Here is a 24,849-nt window from a genome sequence, read left to right on the forward strand (position 1 = left end):
CCTGCTCTAACCACTGCAGCACACCAGTTCAGGAACTCTGGTTTAGAATCATAGACAAGGCAGCATGTCCTTTCTCCGCTTGAGGCGAAAGGGGAAGTGCCACATGGCTTTGCCGCTCTGCCATGCCACCTCTATCACCAGACTTCTCACCTCCGCTGTACTGCCCACCTCCACTGGCACCACTCCCATGCCACCTGCACCACCACCTCTGCTGCCAGCATGGGTGCCAATTTCTGGGGAGACACGATGTTGCTTCTTCACCAGGGATGGAGGTGGCAAGGTGGTTGGGGTTCTCATGGGGGGGGCAGCCCTGGTCATAGAGCTGAAGGGTTGGATTGGAAGAGATTGTCTCTGCCTTTGTTCCGGTGCCTGCAAGTTGTGAGGTTTTCACTGACTCTAGGCCATGGGTAGGCAACTAAGGCCCGGGGGCCGGATGCGGCCCAATCGCCTTCTAAATCCAGCCCGCAGACGGTCCGGGAATCAGCGTGTTTTCACATGAGTAGAATGTGCCCTTTTATTTAAAATGCATCTCTGGGTTATTTGTGGGGCATAGGAATTCGTTCATTTCCCCCTCCCCCCCAAAAAATATAGTCCGGCCCCCCACAAGGTCTGAGGGATGGTGGACCGGCCCCCTGCTGAAAAAGTTTGCTGACCCCTGCTCTAGGCCATGCCCATTGGCCCCATCCACAGAGCCGGCGTTTATTTACCTTTTTGTGAAATCCAAAACTGGGCATCTGCAGAACGTTTACAGGTGCTGGAAACGCGGTTTGTTAAATGCAGGTTGTCTGTGTCCTTCTGGATGCTCATTGTCTGTGATTCAGAGCTATTGGAATATGGCCCTGGAGGTAATAATTACAGGCTACAGGTTCAAGAAGGAGCCTGCTATTATATTGCTGCATCCTGGCCAGTTTCTCAGTCGGTGGGGATTTTCCAGGGACACAGCTCCACCTAGGTTAGTTGTCTTCACAGGCGGGGAGCACTGGAGCAGCAGGAACTTATTGCAATAACGCTTGCTTTATTTACAAAGACACAAGCAGAGCCGTGAGCAGAGGCAAACAAGCCACTCCAACAGTGCCAAAGATCTCCCAGAGATTGGATTTGGGCAGACACGCCCCGATTCAGCTAACACAGGCAAGAAACCTTCACTCTCTCCCCCTGTCTCCGGTCAGTCACACACCACACACTTAAAACGCATTCAACACACATACAAATCACTTGACTTCACTCCCCAAAAGAATTCTGAGAACAATGGTTTTCCCCTCACAGAGCTACAAATTCCCAGCACCTACAGTTCCCACGATTCTTTGGGAAGAAGTCACCTGCTTTAAATGTATGGCGTGGATCTTCTTCTTAGCTCAAAAATCAACCTCTCTCTCCAAACGTGTGCCAAAGTTTTGCAATTGTTTTGCAGCGTTTTGCAGCAAAAACCCAGCATTTTGTAGCTTCCCACAAACCGAGTAATTGATACATCAAATATGGGGTTCCTACTTAACATTAATCATGAACCCCAACATTTGGAATCCCCTCCAAAGCTGTTGTTTTGCAGCAAAAAAACCCAAACCCTATGTTTTGCAGCATCCCACAAACTGAGCAATTGCTCCTCAAATCTAGGGCCCTAGCTATCACTCCAAAACCCAACGTTGTCCTTTTCACTCCAAAACAGTGCTGATGTGTGGCAACAGTTTTGCATCATTTTGCAGCATTCTTGTCCCGTCCCCCCCCCCCCACCTGCCCAATCTCCACAGCTGGAGGAGAGTCACTCTTCTTTCAGCTCTCCTGAATATTTCAGAGTGCCTCCAGATCGTCAGTATTTTGCAGGGTGACTTTTAACTGCATACTTTAGGTTTGCACATTTGGATTAAAGTGGATTAAAGGGTTCTGCCACCACACAAACAAATCAGAAGGAATGCTGGAAGAAGAAGAAGAGGAGGAGGAGGAGGAGGAGGAGGAGGAGGAGGAGGAGGCGGAGGAAGAAGAAGAAGACGTGCTCAAGAAAAACTTGGTATAATTTGACCTCCACATGAACTTTAGGAATCAGAATTGAATGCTCAGTTAATCATCATCATCAAACCTTTTATTGGCATCACATACAAACATCCAAAACAAGCTCAGTTAATAGTAGGTGGTCTGGAGAAAGCTACTGCAAAAACACAAAGAGATTTTCAGCAAACAAAAGATGATTTCATAACCATTATCTCCTATTGATGAAGCATCAGTCCAGCTATCCTGGACTTATCTGTAGTACAAAGGACTGATTGGTCAGTAGCTTAAACAATGTTACTCAGATTACTGGAAGTAGGATGCTAAAGAATTTACCAAAAATAAAAAAGGATATGTTTTTGTTGATACTTACCAAAAGATATACAAAAGTTGATACCTAATACCATGTTATAATATCCTGGAATAAAAGAAATCCTTTAAAAACCTATTTTAAAAAGGAACAAGAGGGAGGAGGAGGAGGAGGAGGAGGAGGAGGAGGAGGAGGAGGAGAAGAAGAAGAAAAAGAAGAAGAAGAAGGGGAGGAATTGAAAAATATTCAACAGAAAGCCAGTGTTGTGCAGTTATTAGAGTGTTGGGCTCTGAGCTGGCAGTAAGGTAAAGGTAAAGGGACTCCTGACCATTAGGTCCACTCGTGGACGACTCTGGGGTTGCGGCGCTCATCTCGCTTTATTGGCCGAGGGAGCCGGCGTACAGCTTCCGGGTCATGTGGCCAGCATGACTAAGCCGCTTCTGGCAAACCAGAGCAGCGCACGGAAATGCCGTTTACCTTCCCGCCGGAGTGGTACCTATTTATCTACTTGCACTTTGACGTGCTTTCGAACTGCTAGGTTGGCAGGAGCAGGGATTGTGCAATGGGAGCTCACCCCGTCGCGGGGATTCAAACTGCAGACCTTCTGATCGGCAAGCCCTAGGCTCAGTGGTTTAACCCACAGCGCCACCTGCGTCCCTTCACTGAACTGGCAGACCAGGGTTCAAATCCTTTGCTCTGACCTGAGGCTCTCTGGGTGGCCTTGGGCCCAGTCACTGCCCCTCAGCTAACCCACATCACAGGGTTGCTGTGAGCATTAAAATGAGGAGGGGCAGGGAGAACAGTTTACGCCATCGTGAGCTACTTGGAGAAGAAAAAACGGGATAGAAATGCAATAAACAACACCGGTGGTATCCTTTTAATTTTTTTGTTAAGGCCCTAGTGATTCGTGCCATTGCTGCAGGGGTGTCTCGATGCCTCGCAAGCTGCCCCCCGCCCCCCCGGCAGCTCTCTGCACCTGTGCTGCCCTCAGCACATCTTCATCTTCATGCCACAAAGCCTGCGCAGCGACTCATAACTATGCAGCTTACGCCAGCATGGAGAATACTGGCCAAACACGGCACACTTGGCTGCCCAAGCAGAGGCAAGCACCCCTCTGGGGCCCTGGCCGGCCGCTTCCCTGAACATAAGTCTTTTAAAGCTTCCTCTGAGAATAGGAAGCCTTTGCGAAGCCGGGCCAGGCAGGTGGAGGCGGTGGAGGGGTGAGGAGGCCGGCGAGGAACTGCTGTGCGCTGAATGGCAGCTCGGGGAGGAAGCAGGTCCAGGAAGTCTAACCACAACGCGCTGCACGGCGCGAAGTGGGAGAGCACTAAGTGGGAAGCTGTGTTCCTTGCCGCAGGAGCGGAGTCCCCCCACGGAGGCTTCCCGGCAGCCAGACATCCCCTATTCATTATTCATACAATAGCAGGGACAGGCGGGAGAGAGGCAGAGGGGTGGGCGACCAGCAGGCAGACAAAATAATCCCCGGGTTGCAGCCTCCTAATCGCGGGTTCCTGAAAGGCTAATCTGGAGCCGGAGAAACATACACAGTGTCAGAGAAATAAGCACACATTCACACACGAGGCGAAGGCAGAAGAGCAACCACTTGTGAGTCGAGGACCCGCCACCCGCATAGGAGTATGCTAAGACACAAAGACACATTTGTTGTTGTTGTTGTTTAGTCGTTTAGTCGTTCCGACTCTTCGTGACCCCATGGACCAGAGCACGCCAGGCACTCCTGTCTTCCACTGCCTCCCGCAGTTTGGTCAAACTCATGCTGGTAGCTTTGAGAACACTGTCCAACCATCTCGTCTTCTCATGAGGTGGCCAAAGTATTGGAGCCTCAGCTTCAGGATCTGTCCTTCCAGTGAGCACTCAAGGCTGGTTTCCTTCAGAATGGATAGGTTTATCTTCTTGCAGTCCATGGGACTCTCAAGAGTCTCCTCCAGCACCAGAGTTCAAAAGCATCCATTCTTCGGCGATCAGCCTTCTTGATGGTCCAGCTCTCACTTCCATACACCACAAGTGGGAAAACCATAGCTTTAACTATACGGACCTTTGTTGGCAAAGTGATGGCTCTGCTTTTTAAGATGCTGTCTAGGTTTGTCATTGCTTTTCTCCCAAGAAGCAGGCATCTTTTAATTTCGTGACTGCTGAGAGGAAGTCCTTTTGAGCTCAGAGGCACTTACTTCTGAGTTAAAACAAGAGCCCTGTGGCATGTTGAGGACCAACAAATGTATTTATCATACCACAAACTTGTGCGGTGCTATTAAGGTGCTACAGAACTCTCCATTGTGGTTTTTTTCCTGCAAAAGTCTGACACAGCTACACATCTGGAAATAGTAACTTCTGGGCAGACGGGCATAGGACTGCGCTGCAAATTCCACCTCATAAAAGGAAGTTCGTATATGTTACAATCGCAAACAAATATTCGGCTTTCAGAGAAAATAGCATGCAGCCATTGTAATGAATATGCAGATTATGAACCAAAGAATGAACCGGATTCTGAATGCTCATACAATGGAGGTAGAATATCTCTCTCAGTCTAGGCACACACACACAATCTAGGAAATACCTTTTTTGTTTTTTTGTCTCACTTCATAAAATCTGCATTCTTTGAAGCTGCTAATTATACATAAAGAGGACCATTTCTCGCTCTGTTTCAAGGAGAACTAGGTCTAGTAGTACTTGTCTCTTGCTGTGTGGCACTGACTGAAGGGGAATTCATTAAATACAATTTGTATTTATAGCAACAACCGAGAAAACACAGATCTGCTTGAACACCATGTGGCCGTATGAGGGGGGGGAGGAATGGGGGGGGACTACAATTTTACAACATCCCCATACCATATGAGTTAAAGAGGTATTCATTAGAGAGTCACACAATGCAACCGTCAACTAGCCTCCACTCATTTTGGGTGTCATTGTCTCAAAGGGATGCAGCGCTCCCTCAGCAAAATCAGTTGTGCAGCCTGATCCTATGAGCATCAATGGCTGCTGGCCAGAATAGCTCTGTTCTTCTGAGAATCACAGGTGGGCAGAGTGCTGCTGTGCTCAGCTCCTGCTTGCAGACTTCCCTGTCATGGGTGGCCATTGTGAGAACAGGATGCCATTGGCTTAATCCAGCTGTGTTCTTCTTATGTCCTTCTGTTTTGGTTTTTGTTTTATTATTATTAATAATAATAATTAATTAATAATAATAATAATAATAATAATTTATACCCCGCCCTTCCCGGTTCAAAAACCGGCTAACAACAAATTTAGAACACTTTAAAACACTTAATTATAAAAGCATCATAAAATAGATATAAAAACACGAATAACAATAAAATTCAAAAATCAATCAGATAATCCCCAGGTCTCGGTGTCTGAATTGGTCCTACTTGGGCCAGTGAGGAGGCCAGGGGAGAATTTGCTGTGGGGTCTCAGAGCGGGTGATCTTCATAAAAAGGGGAGGGGAAGGGAAGAGAAGGGAAGGGAAATAAAAGATCAGGCTGAATTCACATTAAAGGCCAGGCGGAATAGCTCTGTCTTAAAAGCCCGATGGAAGGAGGTTAAATCCTGAAGGGCCCTGGTCTCATGGGACAGAACATTTCACCAGGTCGGAGCCATCACTGGAAAGGCCCTGGCCCTGGTGGAGGATAGTCTGACTTCCTTAGGGCCCGGGACCTCTAAACTATGGTTATTCATGGACCTTAAGGTCCTCTGCAGGGCATACCAGGAGAGGCGGTCCCGTAGATGCGAGGGCCCTAAGCCACAAAGGGCTTTAAAGGTCAAGACCAGCACCTTGAACCTGACCCTATACTCCACCAGGAGCCAGTGCAATTTGTAAAGCACTGGGTGACTATGCTCCCATGTCAGGGACCCCGTGAGGAGCCTTGCTGCAGCATTCTGCACCCGCTGGAGTTTAGACTCCAGTGGGACTTGTTCCAAAACAACGGTTGTGCGCAGCTTTGCAATCCTGTGCAGAATTACTTTGCAGAAAGCCTCTTGAAAAGAATGGGACTTATTTCTGAGGAAAACAACAACCACCTGTGTAGGAGCTTGCCAGCCTTTGCACCAACCATGCAGGCTGTGGGACTGATGGGGAAAATAGTCTGAGACATCTGGAGGGCAACCAGTTAAGGAGTGCTGCACTGTGATGTAGATCTAACAGATCTCCAAAGCTTCCCTGCACCCCGGATTCATCTGTGTTGTATCTCTTTCCCAGGTCCCTTTCAACACACCTGGAGGCAGTTCTACGGAATGTACCCGCACTTTGCATGTTATTCTATATTATTGCAGGCTTTCTGTGACATCCCCGGCGCCCAAAGGCATTTCAGATTGCACAAGGCACTGTCTGCAAACATTAGTCAGTGCATTCTGCAATTACATGTGCAGCCATTGATGGCTTGACTCAGGCAGATGAGTCTGAGCCAATTGTGAAAAGAGCGCGGGAAGATCTTCCTCATTCAAGACCTCCTTCGGATAATGTAATGCCTCGCACTCTTTCCCCACAAACAATTTGTTCTCAATATATGGTGTGGGGTTACCCAATGCCATCCCTGCCTGCTGGTCAATAGGGCTAGGAAAGGGGGAGGAATTCTGGCCCGACACCCCCCTGCAGCCGCCTGCTGCAATATTCTAGCAAACTTGCTGCAGGTGATGTCTTTGAGCACGAGCTGTGTGGCTCAGTGGTAATTTGCGATGGATGGATCTACCGATTTCGCCGTCTCTCCTTTTCTTGTTCTTCCAATTTTAAACTCTGCCCTCTACATTTCTGCAGCATTTTGCGATTTGTTCACTTTTTGATCCTCATGAAAATCCATCAGTACATTACTCCTAACACCTGGGGGGAAATTTTTCGTAGGGGAACAGTTAGGGCAGGGGTCGGCCCATGAACTACCCCCGAACTGAGCCATCCGCTCAGCGAGTCCCTGCATGTGTCACTAAACCAGTGTGGGACGGGGACTCACTTCCACGGTGCCGGAAATCGTGTCTGTGCAGACACAGACGCCGGAAATCACGCGTGGAGGGATCTCCGCTGGAATGAACTGGCCCAGGCAAGGTAAACCTTGCTGACCCCTGAGTTAGGGTCAGAGGCACCAGTTTGCAAGGGGAGATTGTGGAGCGGGGGGACATTGCACACGTGAGGTCACAATGTCCTGACATCGCATGCATGAGCATCGTGCCTCCCTCCCTAAGCTGGGTAGAAGCTTCCTGGGCTTTGGGAAGGAGGTACCGGGGAACATTTTAGGGCAGGGGTGACCAGCTCCCAAGAGACTGCGATCTATTCACAGAGTTAAAAACTGGCAGTGACCTACCCCCTTTTTGGTCAAAGTTGTTGGGCTTTTTTTAGCGAGGAGGAGGAAAGGAAAGCCCGCTTTTTTTAAGGGAGGCAAAGTTGTTGAGCTTCTTTGGGGCGGGGGAGCCAGTGATCTACTAGTAATCTACCACAGACGTCCAGTGATCTACCGGTAGATCACGATCCACCTGTTGGACGTGCCTGATTTAGGGGACTGGCCTGGACCCCCATGTCCACTGACCACATGCCACTGCTTCCAATATTTAATTTCTTTTCCTGATTAATGTATATATTGTGTACATTAAGACATTGTACCTGGGTGGGTACTTTACTCTCACAACGCTGTGAAGTAGGTTGGGCTGAGAGCTTGCAACTGGTCCAAAGTCAACTAATCGTCTTTGAGGCCAAATGGGGATCTGAATACAGTTCTCCTATATCCACTACATCAGGTATATTCAGCCTTTTCATTCATGTCTTAATCTTTTACTGTTTATCTACACGGTGGAAGTGCTCTGGTGCAACAACCCACCTTGGATCAGGTCATGACCCACTCCTGGGTCCCAATCCAGCAGCCGGAGACCTGTGCACTGCACCACATTAGTGCTCTCCGTTGAAGTTCATCTGAAAGTGCCACCCCAGTAAAATTTCCTCCAGCTTGGAGGAAATCTCTTGGCACTCATGCAAGACTCATTCTGTTTCCCTTGCTACTGGTAAGCGAGATGACCAGTGGTGTGTTCTCGCGTATCAAAAATAAATGACACCTCTGCTTACAGCATTCTTACCTGACAATTACTGAGACAGAGCAGATGATATCGCTTTGTCCCCTTGTGATTTTGGAGAGATTTAACCTCTGCGAGCTTATTTTCGTTCGTTGCATTGTGTCGCTAATTTTCTAATTCCTGCTGGAACTCGTAAAGTGTTGCAAGCCGCCCTGAGCACAGTTTCTACAGCGAAAGGGAGGGGGGATATAAATCCTCGGTTTAGGAAATGAATAACGAGAGGCAGGCGTTCCTTTTCATTGAAGCTAGCAGGGATTCCTTCCTGAACACAAAACACATGTACACACACAAAGCTGCTCAGTATGGATTGACACCATTGATCCACCTAGCCCAGTCCTGTCTTAGCTGTGACAGACAGCTCTCAAGGCTTGTAGGGCAGAGGGTGGTCTTTTAAAGCCGTGCTGCCTGAGAATGTGGATATGTGTGTGTGTTTATGAAGCTGGATATTCCAAGGATTGGTCCTGGGAAAAACCAGAAAGTGAAGTAAAAAAAGAATGGGAGTGCCTAAATGAATACCTCAAAAGTCAAGTTTTGAGGGCAGAAATCTGGCTGAGTCTGGAATAACCTTGTGAAGTGAAAGGGTATGAAAGAAGGATTTATATCTAGATGTTAGGATAGAGATGATAAAGAAAACAGGAAGACACAATGAGAGATAAAGGAGGTGTTGTGGGATTGGTGGAAGCCAATGTTTGTTTTTCTTTTTAGTGTTTATAATATTAACTTGTAAGATACGGATTTGCTTTTTTGTTTTGTTGTTGTTGCTTTTTTAGTTTTCTAATGTTGATTTTTGTGTGTTGTGTATTGTTATTTTTTGATATATTTCGTGTGGTTGTTGTTGTGTGGAAAATACTAATAAAATTTATTATATATATATAAAAAAGGGAACTTCAAAATATGAGGCAAGAGCCTCAGAAACACCTCCCACCCAGAAAAGTCTGTTACTGTAAAGGTGCAAAAATGTTAAATATGATTTATTTCTGTATTATATTTACTTTATTTCTTAGGTGGCGGACACCACATACATGTAAAGCACGGGACTTCCTCAAAAGATTCCTGGGAACTGTAGTTTGCTGGGAATCATAGCTCTGGAAGGGATAAACTACAATTCCCATGATTCCTTGAGGGGAAGCGATGTGCTTTAAATGTATGGTGCGCATGAAGCCAACACTGCCCAGTCACAGAAGGGGTGTATGCGCACCCTAGGTGAGAGACAAGGGTGGCTTGATTTTTCTGTTTCTGTGCCACAAGACTAGCCGGCATATCAAACATGCACCCAATGTAATTGATGGGCATTTTGTGCTTTTGTTATTTTACATTGTTTTGATTGGTTGTATTTAGCAGACTTCCACTGGATATTTCTTAACTGCTTGTTGATTGTAAGCGAACTCCTAAGCGGTTTATAAACAACAACAACATTATTAAATCGGCAAAAAGGACATTAAAAACAGGTATTTTTAAAAATTCAAAATATAATTAAATTTAACCAATTAAGCTGGAAACAGATTAAAATGCATGCCAATTTCTTTTTTCTTCTTCTTTTTCTTAGCAAACAATAAAACATATAGGTAGCCGTGTTGGTCTGCCATAGTCAAAACAAAACAAAATTTCTTCCAGTAGCACCTTAAAGACCAACTAAGTTAGTTCTTGGTATGAGCTTTCGTGTGCATGCACACTTCTTCAGATATCTGAAGAAGTGTGCATGCACACGAAAGCTCATACCAAGAACTAACTTAGTTGGTCTTTAAGGTGCTACTGGAAGAATTTTTTATTTTTTTTAATAAAACATATATTGGTCTTAACACTAAAGACCCAACCTCCCGTCTATTCCATATTTCGATTTCATATTACTTATTGCCAATACACACTTTTATCATAATTAAACTTATTCTTAATATATCTAATTTCATGCCAATTTCTGCCTGTCTGGGTAAGCTTGCCTGAACAAAAATGTTTTTAGTGGGCACCGAAACAAGTACAGTGAAGGTTATAGACGATATAGATATGTACGCAGAAAGATAGATGTGGCGATATATATAAATACGTACACAGGCACACAAAAAGCAGCAGGACACAGCAAAATGCCCTGCAAAGAATTATTCGGGTCAGCTGACAGTCATGGAATTGTGAATTGGAAAAGGTCACTGCTGCCTCCAAGGAGGGAGAGGGGAGGGGTGAGACAGCCTGGTGCGAACACGCCGGTTGAGGCTGTTGGGGCATTTGCACCGTGCCAGCCTCCCTCCCTTGCACGTGTCAGCCACCAACCTGCCAGGAATAGTGCCACTGCCCCACCTCACAAGCTGCTTCTGGGCCGGGGAGACCTGGCTTCCCAGCCCTGATCAGCCCTGAAGTTCAACAGATGACTTTGAGCTCTTCACCCTCTGAGCCTAGCCTGCTCAGAAAAAGAGGGAACATTTTATCACATGTGGTGGGAATGTAAAAAGGTGAAATGCTTCTGGGAGATGATATATAATGAGTTGAAAAAAACGTTGAAATATACATTTATAAAGAAACCAGAAGCATTTTTACTGGGTATGGTTGGGGGGTGATATAAATAGAAAAGAATGTAAGCTCTTTTTATATGCAATAACAGCAGCAAGAACATTATTGGCCCAAAAATGGAAGCAAGAAGAGTTACTGACGATTGAAGAATGGAGGATGAAGTTAATGGACTATGCAGAATTAGATAAACTAACAGGAAGAATTCGAAACAAGCGGGACCAGAAATTCACGGAAGACTGGAGTAAATTTACGGATTATTTGAAAAGTATTTGTGAAGATCAGATGACGTTTGTAGGTTTGCAAGATGTTCTGTGAGGAGTATTATTGGAAGTATTGCAAAAATAGATCAGGGGAAGGATAATTTGTTAAGAAATTTAAAGGCAATATAAAGTTAAGAAATGTATAAGAAGTGGACAGAAAGGTGGATTACCAGAGCTGCTGATGGAAGTCTAAAAAGATTGTATAAGTGATAAGTTTTGTGGTACATTTTATAATTTATATGTTAAAATCAATAAAAATTACTATAAAAAAGAGCCTAGCCTGCTGAACAAAGGATGGTGCCCCATGCCAGAGCTGTCCTTCAACTCACCCCAAGCTCACTGCCCTGTCAAATACCACTCTGGCAGGTGGGCGATGCCCTTTGCTCCTGCTGTGAAAAGCAGTTCTGGGGTTCCACAACAGCACTGGCAGAAAACCACACCATTGCATTCTGGGATAGCTCATCCAGGTCTGGCGCCATCGCCTGATTTTGACGCTCAACGGGAGCACAGCATGGCTTTAAAGCCAAGATGCAGAAACCAGTGGGACCCTCTAGATCAGCCTTTCTCAGCCTGTGGTTCGCCAGATGTTGTTGGACTACAACTCCCATCACCCCTAGCTAGCAAGGCCAGAGCTCAGGGATGATGGGAGTTGTAGTCCAGCAACATCTGGGGACCCACAGGTTGAGAACCGCTGCTCTAGATGTTGGTGGGCCCCAGTTCCCACCCTCCTCCTTGACTATTGACCATGCTGGTTGGCCAAGGGCCTTTGAAGGACTCCCCTGCCTTAAAAGAAACCCTGTTTCCCATGCTAGGAATCACGACGCTACACCTTTTTTTTGGGTTCTTTTTTCTTTTCTTTTTACTGAAAGAGCAAAGCGGCGTTCATCCTCTTATTATTCTCCTCACAGCTTCGTTGGGTGTGCGAAAGCGTTACTGGAGCAAGTTTAAAAAGGTAACCGAATGATCTGACCCCCGTGAAGCTGCCTTCGAGTGAGTCAGGCCACTGATTCATGGAGCTGAGTGCGTCTCCTCTGAGCTGCAGCAACGGTTCCCCAAGGTCTCAGGCAGTTACGAAAGAGGGAGAGGAAAATCCGACCATCCACCTTCCCCACTATTTTATCGTTTCCCATCGTATCACGCCCTCCTCCACCCCCAGCCATATTTTATTGTCTAAACCAAAAAGCTCCAGACATTTGCAGGGAAGAGTCTGTAGCCCCTTGGTCATTTTGATCATGTTATTCTGCATTTTTTCCAGCTCTGTATATGTTAACATTGTAATCTGTCCTGGGGATCTTAGCCTGAAGGGCAGGTAAACAACAACAACAGCAGCAACAACAACAAATCATTTTATTTTATTTTATTTTATTTTATTGAGATAGGGGTGACCAGAATGGTACAGATCTTTCCAAATGCAAACCCATAATGGATTTATGTAAAACGCGCCGCAATATGGGTAGCTGCCTTCACAGTTATAGGTAAAGGTAAAGGGACCCCTGACCATTAGGTCCAGTCGTGGCTGACTCTGGGGTTGCCGTGCTCATCTCGCTTTATTGGCCGAGGGAGCCAGCGTACAGCTTCCGGGTCATGTGGCCAGCGTGACTGGCGAACCAGAGCAGTGCACGGAAACGCCGTTTACCTTCCCGCCGGAGCGGTACCTATTTATCTACTTGCACTTTGACGTGCTTTCGAACTGCTAGGTTGGCAGGAGCTGGGACCAAACAATGGGAGCTCACCCCGTTGCGGGGATTTGAACTGCTGACCTTCTGATCAGCAAGTCCTAGGCTCTGTGGTTTAACCCACAGCGCCACCCGCGTCCCTTACCTTCACAGTTATAGTATCATAGAATTGTAGAGTTGGAAGGTTCCAAATGGGTCAACTAGTCCAGGAATTTTGCCCAACATGGGGCTTGAATTTACAACACTGAGATTAAGAGTCTCAACTGAGCTATCCCAGGTTCTTTCCTAAGCATGGAATTTGCCTTGTTCATGTTTACTGAGGGTCATGGTCAGTCACTGCCAAGTCTCTCTCTCTCTCTCTCTCTCTCTCTCTCTCTCTCTCACACACACACACACACACACAGATTTGCCTCAATATGAGTAGCTTTACACTTACTTGCACTGATTTTTACTCAACATTTTGTTGCCTCTAGAACCTTCCTGCTGCTGCGATTGTATTCATTTTACTGCCGCTGTCAATTTTATTGCCTTGTTTTATTATGGTTCGTTGGCGGATGCTTGTTCTAAATTACTTTCCAAGTCACTTTTGGCTTCCGAATGACAAACAACAACCGGGTAACAAATAACAAGCATACACAAATGGAGGGTCTGGCTCTTGTCCTATGACCACTGAGTTCACTCACGAGCATTTGGGGAAGGGACCTCATCACAAACAATTGTGAGGGAAACCAAGGTACCTCTTGTCTCCTTGATCACTGCTCCCTACATCCATACTGACATTTGCAGCAAATGCTAAAAGGTTGGTGAGGCTGGCCTTCCTTTTCCAAAAGCCATGCTGATCCTTCATCAGCAAGGCTTGTTTATCTCTAATTCTAGCTTAAATAATGCCTTTCACCTGTTCACCCAGCGAAAGGCATTAAGTTGACAGGCTTGTAATTTTCTAGCTTTGCCCTTGCTATGCTGTTAAAAATTGATGTTATGTAGGCTACCTTCCAATTGTCTGTTAAGGAGGCCGATTACAGTGGCAAGTTGCAGGCTGTTGTTGGTAGATCAATAATTTCACGTTTTAGCTCCTGCAGAACTCTGGAGCGCTCTTCACTGCGCACACACCCCCTCTTACAACTATATAATCAAGGCTATGTTAAAAATTGCCAGGGTGGACTTCGTGCTGAACCCTGTTCCAAGGCCCTTTATGCCTCTGACAGATAAACAATTCATCGCGTATGCAGCCTTCCTCCGTTTTCATTCTCTCCTGTCTTCCTTTATGTCTGAAATCTTCCGCAACACCAACCGGACGACTGTTCAAAACGATATTCAGAACTTTCCTGCAACCTGAAATGTAGCCACTTGTTTCCCTTTCTTTGCGGCAAGGAAGCAACCTCTAGGGTACGATCTGCCACACACATGAAATAAGGCCCAGCAAGGGGCAGGGCCAAATACTCTTTAACATCGGGCAAACTCCTGCTGCGGTTATTATTACAGCAAGGGCTGCGGTGTGGCGACAAAGATCAGCAGAACAAAAGGAAAACGACACAGAACGAAATACAAAGGGTCAGAAAGGTTTCGGCTGGAAATGTCTTCATCAGGAACAGAAAAGGTATCTGACTCACTGCCAAGGAAGAGTGCCAGGCAAGAACCAGGGGGCACTGCTGGTGGGCACCTACCCCGGCCAACACCCCAGAAAGCGCCTGACCTGGCTGTTCCTCCTTGCTGGTGTTGCTACCTGTCCCACTGTCCTCCTAATTTTGTGGTGGAGGAGCTCAGGGCCCGGGGCCACATGCAGCCCTCAGTGGTAGACCTTAGGAGAGCCAGTGTGGTGTAGTGGTTAAGAGCGGTGGACTCGTAATCTGGTGAACCGGGTTCGCGTCTCCGCTCCTCCACATGCAGCTGCTGGGTGACCTTGAGCCAGTCACACTTCTTTGAACTCTCTCAGCCCCACTCACCTCACAGAGTGTTTGTTGTAGGGGAGGAAGGGAAAGGAGAATCTTAGCTGCTTTGAGACTCCTTTGGGTGGTGATAAAGCGGGATATCAAATCCAAACTCTTCTTCTTCTTCTTCTTCTTAGGCTCTCAAATTTCAGCAGTGCCCTTTGCAACGCTGAAATTTGGAGCTCCTTTCCACAGCACGGTGCCCGGCACAGCCACACTGGTCACTACCCTAAAACCACCTCTGTGGCCCTCCAGACCTCTCTTTCTGGCCCTTGACATCTTCACAGGCCATCCCCCTCTCCCTCGGCCACACCGCTCACTAGCCTTGCCTCGCACCTTGAGCATTTTTGCCGGGCTGGGACGCGAACTCGAAGTCTGGTAGTGCCTCTTGCTTGTCGGAAGGACAGAAAGGGATGGTAGAAACTTGTCCGGTGCACAAAGGTCAAATGTGCAGCCATTGCTCCGCCCACTTTGGCCCCGCCCACCCCTGGCATATGGCCCCTGGGAAGCCTGTGTGGGAGGGAATGTGGCCCCTGGGCTGAGAAAGGTTCCTATCCCTGGTTTATGCAACTGGTAAAAGGAAATGTGCCCACAAATGTGTGGTGTGGGGGTACTGAGAGCAGCCAGAGAAGAGACAGCACAACAGAGGCAACGCTATTCCCAGTCTCCACCAGGTGGGGAAATCAGAGAATGGCCTCCAAGGACTTAATATTCAGGTAGATTCACGCAGGAAGTCAGCTCTTGAGAGATCTACCTGGGTCACCCCTACCTAAGGCCTTAAGTGTGTTGAATATGCCCTGACTGATGATCATTAGTTCACATTGTCAGGGTGACCATATCCCAGTCACCTTTCGTCATTCCAACCTGTTTTAGGAAGATGGGAATGTGAGGCTATGGTGGGCTGTAGCTCAGTGGTTGAGCACATGCTTTGATCCCGGGTTCAACCCCTAGCAGTTCTAGGTAAGGCTGGGGAAACTTATCTTGTCAGAAACCTGCCAATCGGTGTCAACAGTAGTTAGATGGACCAATAGTCTGAAATTGTTGTAAAGCCTACACACAGCTGTTGATTTTCTTCTAACCATGGTTCCCTGTGTCTGCTTTTATAAAGCAATCTCCCATGTCCCTACACACAGCTGTTGATTTTCTTCTAACCATGGTTCCCTGTGTCTGCTTTTATAAAGCAATCTCCCATGTCCCTACACACAGCTGTTGATTTTCTTCTAACCATGGTTCCCTGTGCTACTTTTATAAAGCAATCTCCCATGTCCCTACACACAGCTGTTGATTTTCTTCTAACCATGGTTCCCTGTGCTACTTTTATAAAGCAATCTCCCATGTCCCTACACACAGCTGTTGATTTTCTTCTAACCATGGTTCCCTGTGCTACTTTTATAAAGCAATCTCCCATGTCCCTACACACAGCTGTTGATTTTCTTCTAACCATGGTTCCCTGTGCTACTTTTATAAAGCAATCTCCCATGTCCCTACACACAGCTGTTGATTTTCTTCTAACCATGGTTCCCTGTGCCTGCTTTTATAAAGCAGTCTCCCATGTCCCTACAAACAGTTGTTGGCTTTCTTCTAACCATGGTTCCCTGTGTCTGCTTTAAGGAGGCAATGGAAGATGTCCTGCTCAATCCTTTTCTTAATGCCGGTGTTTTGTGAGATATGTACAAACTCTCACACACAGCAAGGGCTTTCACACAACTGCCTGAGAATCTCCACATGTTGACTTGTGAAACAGATTTTTGGAGTTGGGAAAAAAGATACATAAGGGAGACTTTCCCTTCAGAAGCAGGAATTCCAGGCTGGAACATGGCTCCAGCCCAAAACAGTCTATGCAGCAACATAAAACTTTAGAATCGAAATGTTGTCATGACTTATTTGCACAAATTTAAGCATTGCTGTTATTGCGAGGTAACAATATTCACTCACTGTGCCTAAATGGAATCAATAAAAAGTCAAATGATATAAAGGGAGGGGAAACTAAATATGTTTTGACGGTCTAGCTGTAGCTTTAAAATCCAGTAAATCACATTTCCATTCTTCATATTTTTCAGTGCAAGGCCAATATTTCTCCAGTGTGATTTACTCAAACTTCACCTCTGCCATGAATTCACTGTATTATCTTATGACAACCAGCATCCCTCAGCTTCTGCCCAAACACCACCAAATACAGTTCAGTGATAGTACTGGCCTACCTTACAAGTTTGTTGTAACAAATACTGAAATAATGTAAGTGAAGCATACTCTGCATAAAACCATACATCTGTAGCACATTTGAAGCACGTGGCTTCCTCCAAAGACTTCTAGGAACTGTAGCTTATTAAGGGTGCTGGGAATTATAGTTCCTTGAGGGGTAAACTAAAGTTCTCAGAATTCTTGGGAGGGGAAGAATGTGCTTCAGATGTATGGTGTCTATGCAGCATACGTTTCACTTACATTATTTCACTATTCATTACAACAAACCTGTAAGGTAGGGCCAGTTTTAAAACTCAAAAATGCTATAAGGTGATAACAACCACAATGGTATTATATAATATTATATTTGTCTAACAACAACAACAAGAAGAAAAGCAACTTTATGCCACACATTTCAATTACAGAGCTGCGTTCAAAAGAGTACATTATATTGGGATCAAACTATGATATTGTCCATGACTACCAGTGTGAGTTCTAGACATGGAGGTGCCTAAATTCATATATCTTTTATGGGATGGAACTGGAATAGTACAGAACGAGAGGAGAGAAAAGCTGTGGAGCATAGGGAGAAACCATGGAAGCTGAGGAAAAGGAAGCCAAACCTTCCCAAAAAAAATCCTGTCACGTTTCTGTGTATGGCATGTGGGATATAATAATGGGGTTATAAAATTCTGCCCTGTGAGGAGAAAGTGGGCAGAAAGAGAACCTTTTTTCTTCCTCCTTCTTATCATTAGAACTGGCAGTCAATTCAGGACAGACCAAAACAAACAAACAACAACATTTATCCACACAACACAAAATGAACTGATGGAACTCACTGCCACAAGATGTGACTATGGCGTCTGGGCTCAAATTCCTCTGAAAGGGAGAATTGGGCAGTACATCTCTGGATACCAGATAGCCGGAGCAACCTCGGGGGAGGACCTTGGCTCACACCGTAAACCGTGAGTAGGCAAACTAAGGCCCAGGGGCCGGATCCGGCCCAATCGCCTTCTAAATCCGGCCCGCGGACGGTCCGGGAATCAGCGTGTTTTTACATGAGGAGAATGTGTCCTTTTATTTTAAATGCATCTCTGGGTTATTTGTGGGGCATAGGAATTCATTCCTTTTCCAAAATATAGTCCGGCCCCCCACAAGGTCTGAGGGACAGTGGACCAGCCCCCTGCCGAAAAAGTTTGCTGACCCCTGCCGTAAACTCATGGGAACATTTGCCTGACAACAAGTAACTGAGAGAATGGGCCCTTCTTCCATTGTTGGGCCTGAGGTAGGCCTGACTGATATTAGAGAGCGGTTTACATGTTGGAATTGTCAGAGTTGCGGAGAACTGCTATGTGTGTGTTTGTGTGTTTGTGCGCGTGTGCACGCACGCACGCAGGATGCACAAAGCTGTCAGAGGGGCCTTCTCCCCCACAGGTGCTCTGTCTCCTGACCCCAGCGGGGTAATTAACCCAGGCATTAATAAAAGCTGACAACAACCGCTAAGCCGGTTGCCTAGCTACGCACTCTGCCACAGGGCCTGGGCACATACACAGGCCTCACAACAGGCTCCTCCCAGCTGCACCTCTGCTGCTTCCCTTCCGGCACCTTCTTGGGTCCCGCAGCAGGGCAACGCTCCGTGGGAAAGGCTTGGCGAAGGCACCGTGGCTCCTGAAGCCAGGGCGCGAAACGCCACCAAAGGTTTCAGCCAGACGCTGCTGGAGGGAAGCTCTCTCAGCAAATCTCCAGCTGCCCAGTTTCCCTTTGGGCACTGCTGGAAGGAAGCTCAGAGTGGTGCCCTCCTCCTCCTCCTCCTCCTCCTCCTCCTCCTCCTCCTCCTCCTCCTCCCCCTTCTCCACAGCGCCATCCCGGCCACTGACAGTTCCTTACCCTTGAAGCCCCAAGAGACAGAAGTGATCAGGGCTGAGCCCTGGGAAACATCCGCTCCCGGAATCTATTTAGAGACCGGAGGAATCAGCACTTTGCCAGGAAACAAATAAATGCAATCAAAGAGCTTCTCCGTTACTTCTGCCACCTTGGTTCATTCAGCCATTAATATTAATCAGGCTGCTGTCCCACTTTTCTGCGTGCAAAGTGCTTTACAGTCCTCGACGCATTTATCCTCGTAAGAGCCATCCTGGGAGGCAGGCAGGGATGACAATGTTTTGCATTTAACCTAGCGCTTCAGATCTGGAGGGTTTTTTAAAATAAATAATTTTTATTCATGTATTTTGCATGTGTTCTAACCCAAAATAGTCCATGCCACCACAACATAGACTTAGAATCAAGATATTGTCCCTACTTATACACACAAAGCTAACAGTAATAAGTTACTAGGTAACACCTGGCCTGCATGCTATGCTTATGATTAATTGCATTTTACATTGCGAAGCTTTTTTTCCTTTTTTTTACCTTTGAAGGTGATAAAAAAATTACTAACTTAAATTACTAACTAATATGGGACAGGGGGAGAGATCCACCTCATCAAATGATTTTTTTGAGGTTGCTTACTAATAAAAATAGCAGCAATGATGTTGTCTTGGCTAGCTTTCCAAGAACTATACATGGTGGGCAAACGTGATTAGTATTATCCCCATATTACAGACTCAGGGATTTAAGACTGAAAGACCAGTTTAGCGAGCTCACGGCTGAGGTGACCTTTGAGCGAGGGGTTTCCTGGCTCAAGTCTCATACGCTTTACCACTTTTCAGATTAAACCTCAACCCAGTGGGGAAACTAGTGAGTCATACCTGCATAGCCAAACATCCCAAAGGAAATATGCATTTTGAAGGCAACCATGCTAGTTTTGTTACAAGCAAAGGCACTGAAGAGTTTTTTGGCACCTAAAAAAAAACCCCTAGTTGTTGCGGCACGCATGTTCGTGCGTGAGAGTTCACCTCTTCAAATGCCTGGAGTGCTATCCTCAAACGATAGACACGCACAAATAAATCCACAGATACATTCCACACTGATAATACGCTTCGTGTACCTAGCAAAGTGGATTCTAGTCCATGAAAGTTTATGCCGTCCAAAATCTGCGCAACAAAACTCCTTTGAATTTAATCTCCGTTCAGTGTGCCTGGTCTGGGGCTATCGGTCAGTACCCACCTATCCCAGGTTGGCATTGACCCCTCGTTCCCCATCCACAGTCTCCATTGTGCTTGCAACCTGCCCTGAAGTGCGGGCCATTTGTCTTCATGTGACACTTCGATGTGGGATGCAGCCGCCCCTGAGTGAATGCTTGCTCAGCTCTGCTGTGCAGCCTCTAGTCCGTGCCCAGAAGCATGCTTGCAGCAGCCTGGAGGGCTAAGATGTATGGTAGCCACGGTTTCCTAAACACAGGCAAGATCTAGGGGAAAACTCTTGGCCACAGTGACTCAAGGGAGGAGTGTGTGCATGCGAATGCGGACGTGCAGTTTTGAAGGGGTGTGTGGGGAAGTGCTTAGCACAAGGAAGAATGTGGTTGTGGGCAGAAGAAGCACAGGAGTCAAGGGTGAGATGAAGACTCCTGACCATCTGGTCCAACTCCTGCCCTAAGATATCAGGGGTGGCCTTCAAGATGCCGTGGAACTCCAGCTCCCTTCAGCCCCAGTGAACGTGGCCAGTGGCCAGGGATGATGGGAATCCAAATAACATCGGGACGGCCACAGGTTAGCAACCTCTGCTGACCCCCTTGCAGACATAAACTCCCTCTATTTCCAGATTTGACGGCTCTGCTGCAAGGCAAAGGGCCCTAGTACCAGAATTGTCTACTCTACCCTCAGGGAATCATAGAACTGTAGTTAGAAGGGACCCCAGGGGTCATCTAGTCCAACCCCCCTGCAACGCAGGGATCTCAGCTAAAGCATCCATGGCAGATGACCATCCAGCCTGTCCTAGAATCATAGTCGGAAGGGGCCACGAGGGTCATCTAGTCCAACCCCCTGCAATGATGCGATGAATAATGGCAGCAACAGAGAGAGCCAGTGCGGTGTAATAGTTAGAGCGTCAGAACTAGGACCTAGGAGCGGGTTCAAATCCCCGCTCAGCCATGCACGGAACTCCCTGAGCGACCTTGGGCCAGTCACAGTCTCTCCACCCGGTCTACCTCACAGGGTTGTTGTGGGGGGGAATGGGGAGGGAGCAAACCACGTACACCAACCTTGAGCCCCTTTGGAGGAAAGGTGGGATATGGATGCAGTAAATAAATAACTGATAGTAAAAGACCGCTACAACAAATTGCTCGAGCCAAGGGCTTTTTTGAAAAAAGAAGAAGAAAAGATTTCTCTGGGTTCATAGGGAGTAATAAGTCATTTGGCCAACACACTGTGTGGGTGGCTAGCACCCTCCAAGTACACAGGGAGGGAGAAGGTGAGGCATGTCCAGACAGGAAGGTAGGGTAGAGCAGGGTTGTAAGTGATGGAGGGAGCAGAGGAGCGCATCAGAACCAACTAGGCCTTAATGTCACCCCATTGCTGCCTCCCTAGAGATGCAGGCCTCCTCCTTACCCCTCTGCACTCCCCCTCCCCCTCTGCTCTGCAAATGCCAAGTGAAACAGGACCAGTGAGAGCCCCTGATTAAGCTGTCTCCCTGGCCTAGCTCTGGGGACAGGCGTAAATCAAGCAGGCTGGCACCAGGCATAAATCCAAGCCTTGCTACAAAGCACCCGCTCTGTAAATCGCTGCCCTGCCCACAGGGGATGGCCCTGGCGCTTGGCCACCTGGGCAGCAACGCCGCCTGGTGCCCTGAGCTTCCCAGAAGACCAGAAATCCCCCCTCCATCAAGCAACACACACACACACACACACATAAACAGACTTGCCCTCCCCTCCTGCTCTCTCCCTTTGCCCCCTGCTAGAGTCCATTGCCCAACCTTCTCCATCAATTACCCCGGGACAACCTGTTCCCGATTGCCACAGCGCTGCGTGCCAGTAGAGGAAGGTGTTGAGGGGGGGGGACAATAGGCAAGAATCGGGGAAGAGCTTTTGCCTCCATAACCACCACCACCACCAGTACTACTGCCGCCACCCCCGGCTCTCCCCCCCCCCCCACGGTAGGCCAAAAAGCAACTGAATCCTTACCTGGGGCGCTGTCCGCGGTAGCCGATTTTCCAGGCGAGGGCGAAGGAGGCGCCCGAAGAGGCGGCTCTCTGGTAGAGAGGTGGGCAGAGTCCCCTTGGTGATGGAGAGCGAGCGATCCGAGGAGAAGCCAGATCCCAGTCAGCGAGGGGTTCCCAGCGGCGGCTGAGCCATCCCAGAGGCTGAGAGAGCCGGCGGCGGCGGCGGAGAGACCGACGCACGGGCGGGCGGATGCGGGAGGTTGTGGAGAGAGAGAGGGACAGCCCTCTTGGTGATGGAGAGATCCCAGCTGGGAGAGGAAGCAATCTCGCCTGGCAGCGCGGGCGTGTTGGTGATCTGGTGGTGGGGGGGGGTGAGTAGGCAGGACGGCGGTCTTGGTAGATCCCAGCGCTGGATCCTAACAGATCCAAGACATGAGGAGGAAAGGCTGGGAGAGGTGGTGGTGGTGGTAGTAGTGGCGGTAGTGGCTGGGATCTCCCCGAGCAGCAGCTGGGGACCCGGAGCAGCGACCGCGCAAAGCCGAGAGCGGGAGGCGGAGGGTGCCCGGTGCCGGGAAAGGAAAGGAATGGGAGGGGAGGGGAGGGGCCGCTCTGTCCGTCTCAGCCCGCCTCCCCCGCCCGCTTGGGCGGCTGTCGCTGCTTTCTCCGGAGGAGGATGGATAAAAGGATGATGATGATGGAGGCGGGGAGGGGCCTGTGAGAGAGGGAGAGAGAATGAGAAAATGTGTGTGTGTGTGTGTGTGTGTTTGCGCGCCCGCCTGTATCCCTAAATCAATGGGCAAAGGAAGGAGGGTCTTTCTTTCTCGGGGGTGAAGTGGAGGGGGCGGGGGAGGTCTGTCCGGGCAGGACTTTGGGGCAGATGCCCAGGACCCCGCGCAGAGGAATGATCAGGAGAAGGCTCCCCCACCCACCCCAAAAATGCACGCGTGGGACTGCCTTACCCACATTTGGGGGAAAGCGAAGTAGCGCACGGCTACAGAGGGGGTGGTCCCGATCAAGTGCGGAGTCAACATCTCTCTCACACGCGCGACACCCCTTAATTCCACAGCCTCGAATTGCACCCGTGGACACGGCCCACGGGTGGCCAGGGAAGTGTCAAAGCGGCGGCGGCGGCAGCAGCAGCAGCAGCAGCAGCAAAGCGCGCAGCCTACAGGAGGCGGGAGCTGTCCAGGGTGCTGAACTGCCGAAGGGCGGCCCGGGCGTGCGAGGGAGGGAGAGGTGGGAAGCGCGAAGAGTTTTGGTGGCGTGAAAGGCGACCGAAGAAGCGCCTCCCCGCGATACCAGGGGTCGTGTGAGCGCTTTCACGCAGGAGACAAAGCGTGGATCTGGCGTGGAGACTCGAGTTATCTCCCAGGGGCGATTTCAAGGAAGACACGTTTCCCATGTTGTGAGACTGCGCGCAGGAAGGCGAATGTAAACAGAAAGGAGTCTTTGTGGGAGGGGTGGTACGTTCACATACACACACAATGTGACGCTGAGAACACCTTGGAAACTGGAACTCGAGTCTGGACACTTGTGAATGCGGATTAAGGGGGACACCAGTAAGTGTAAGAGAGTTCCTGCTTTAAAATGGAGCGCTCGTTCTATTTAGTGTAGGCTTTACTGCCAAATGACAGAACAGCGGAGAGTTTGCGAGAGCTCTTCTTTCAGCACCGCTTCTGCAGAAGTTATTTGCGCTTTTTCTGAAATGGTGCCCACTTTGGGGGGGTTCCTGCACTAGGAAAGACAATCCAGTCTCTTCCTCCAACCTTTCTTTCTCTCGGGTTAATAACTTTTATTTTTATTTTGAATGGGGCTGTGCTGCTTCCAGATGGTTGGTGTGGTATGTGTGTTTTAAATATCTGGGGATGATGGCTTTTTCTTTATTTCAGCAAACTCTGAATACTGCTTAATCACAGCCCCCTCTCAGCAGAGCGCAGGAGAATGTGTTAAAAATCAATTAAAAATTAAATTGTAAAATTGTAAAATCAGAATTCAATTAAAAAGCCTGCCGGAATTTTAAAAACAAAGTCTTTGGCAAGTGCCAGAAGTTCAATAGGGAGAAGACATCAGCTGGAGCAAATAAAATTGGATATGAGCCATGCATCTGAGCTGTGGGGGGCCACTAACACTGACTCCCCCAAAGTGATTGAGCATGGATATAAGGGATCAGGCGGTCCCTGAGGTATTCTGGACATTATTATTATTATTTATTAAATTTTTATATCACCTTTTGTTCTATTTTTTTTTTTTTTTTTTAAATAATATTTATTGAAGTTTCCAAAATACAGAAAGAGAAGAAAAGAGATTATGAAGATACATTCAGAACCTTATTTTCAAACATCCACTTTCTGGGACTCCCCCCTTCCCCCACCCCTACCGTATTCCCCTTTCATATTGTTGTTTCCACAAGTTCTGTTTCTGATTTAAAGCACAATTTATATACCCCATTGTTCAAATTTAAATTTATACAAACCTTATGCAACACCCTTGATAAAAAAAAGCAAAAGATCTCTCCCCATAGCCCGCCCCCTTTTCTTTCCACAATGTCCCCCTTTTTTCCCATTAAAGTAAAAGCACACAGAATAAAAGTATAAAAAAATAAGAAATATATTAGAAAAAAGAAAACCAATTCAGAAAATAGTTGCAAGCCTTTGGATTCTAATTCTCCCTCCCCTTCCCCGGTTTAATTTCCCTTATCCTCCAATCTATGTTTCCAGCCTGGAAGTCTTAAGTCCATCAATCCCATTTTTCCCCCAACTCCTTGCAGAATTATTTCCCATTTTTAGGATTACTTTTTAAAAATTAATTCCTAAATCTTTAAAAATGTCAAATTATAAAATTCCCCCCATTGTTCTTTCAAGGTTATAGTCCAGCTTCCTCTTGTTCCGCTGCTAAAACTTTCTTATTCAGAAGTTTAGTAA

At 47.5% G+C, this 24,849-nt stretch overlaps 1 protein-coding gene across 1 annotated transcript in view; it reads right to left on the reverse strand.

Annotated features, from left to right (window-relative positions):
• The window catches only part of GABBR1 (gamma-aminobutyric acid type B receptor subunit 1), a 172,191-nt gene extending 149,725 nt beyond the window's left edge, over positions 1–22,466 (reverse strand). The window contains exon 1 of the mRNA XM_083600595.1: positions 21,951–22,466. The gene's annotated coding sequence lies outside the window, so the exon portion shown is untranslated. The remainder of the gene's footprint in view (positions 1–21,950) is intronic.
• Between the last annotated feature and the right edge of the window lie 2,383 nt (positions 22,467–24,849).

Source organism: Podarcis filfolensis (assembly GCF_964270895.1).
Source record: "Podarcis filfolensis genome assembly, chromosome: 2".
Taxonomy (NCBI): Eukaryota; Metazoa; Chordata; class Lepidosauria; order Squamata; family Lacertidae; genus Podarcis; species Podarcis filfolensis.